The sequence below is a fragment of the Suncus etruscus genome, chromosome 9, assembly GCF_024139225.1.
Source record: "Suncus etruscus isolate mSunEtr1 chromosome 9, mSunEtr1.pri.cur, whole genome shotgun sequence".
In the NCBI taxonomy this organism is placed as follows: domain Eukaryota; kingdom Metazoa; phylum Chordata; class Mammalia; order Eulipotyphla; family Soricidae; genus Suncus; species Suncus etruscus.
The window spans coordinates 92705321-92706809 of NC_064856.1; the positions used below are offsets into that span (position 1 = coordinate 92705321).

The 1489-nt window shown below is 43.3% G+C and overlaps 1 non-coding gene across 1 annotated transcript; it reads left to right on the plus strand.

Annotated features, from left to right (window-relative positions):
- The first annotated feature begins 777 nt into the window (after positions 1-777).
- On the plus strand, positions 778-991 carry LOC126019570 (small nucleolar RNA U3). The gene has a single exon (XR_007499219.1). It is a non-coding gene; the product is annotated as a small nucleolar RNA U3 (small nucleolar RNA).
- Positions 992-1489: the final 498 nt, after the last annotated feature.

The window sequence follows — 1489 nt, forward strand, 5'->3', positions numbered from 1 at the left end:
GATAGTTGTGGTGCACTCTGCTCTATTGAAATGAATTCCAGTTACCTGGTATCTGACCTGAGATATGTAGGGCATATATATTGTGCCCTTGACTATAAGATTCTGACGAAAAGATTGAGAAGTTGGGGCCCAGAGAGATAGCACAGCGGCGTTTGTCTTGCAAGCAGTCGATCCAGGACCAAAGGTGGTTCGTTCGAATCCCGGTGTCCCATATGGTCCCCCGTGCCTGCCAGAAGCTATTTCTGAGCAGACAGCCAGGAGTAACCCCTGAGCAACGCCGGGTGTGGCCCAAAAACAAAAAACAAAACAAAACAAAAAAAAAAGATTGAAAAGTTGTTTATGCCCTTCCTTCCAAAAGCCTAACCCTTACTTTATTTAGGTTTGTAAATAGAGTATACCTCAGGAACTGTCCCAAATAGGATTTTATTGTTTATTCTAGCTTGTGGTTCACACTGCCTTCTCTTTTCTTTCTCTATAAAAACGCTTTTTGTGACCATACAAATAAGATGGCCACTTTGAGGATGTGAGTCCACTATCTTTCAGTGGGCTGGTTACCAATAAAGTAAAAAAAAAATGCATTATTGGGGTCACAGAGATAGGATGATAGATAGGCCATTTGCCTTGCATGTGGCTGGCCTGGATTTAATCCCCAGTACTCCATATGGCCCTCCAAAATGGCCAGGAGTGATCTCATAGCACAGAGCCAGGAGTAATCCGTTTGCTCTCACAAGGTGTGGCCTCAAAACAAAACAAGAACATTATTAATATATACCTTAGAAGACTATACTTTCAGGGATCATTTCTATAGTATGTGACTAGAGAAGTTTCCCTGATCCTGTAGAGCACCTGAAGCTACAAGGAGGAGCCAGAGCGTCCTCTCCTGAGCGTGAAGCCGGCTCTAGGTGTTGCTTCTGCTACTGCCTTTGGCCACTGATGATCATTCTTCCCTTCCTCCGGAAGGGGTAGAGGGAGAGGATGCAGTCTGAGTGGTTATAAATATATATATCCCTTAGGCATCAAAGAGCAAGAAAAATAGCTACCATAAACCACCAAAAAAATAAAATGAAGAAAGCTCCCTGAAAGGAGCTGTAAGTTACACAAGGCCTCTAGCCAGTAGTGTCCCAACAGAGTAGGACACTGGAAAGGAAAATTCCTCCATCCCTGAGATTTTTTTTGTCAGGGTTCCCTAATACCTAAAATCCAGAAGGTAAAGAAGATCACTATTGTGGTTCAAAATAGGTCTTATATAGATCTTAGTGCTTAAGCAGACAGCAGGATGGAGCTGGTAAGGAACAGAGCTGGTGGAGCACTAAAAAGCCATCAGTACCACCTAGGAGAAAGGCAGCTAAATGAGGATGGATCCATACCAGAAAAGCGAGGAACTGCCTCTGTCTCAAAGAGAACCTGCAAATGTCCTACCAAAACCCTGTGGAAGGTATCCTACAGCAATGGCCTTTGGAACAACAAAAAAAGGAGTTTATTTCTTCAT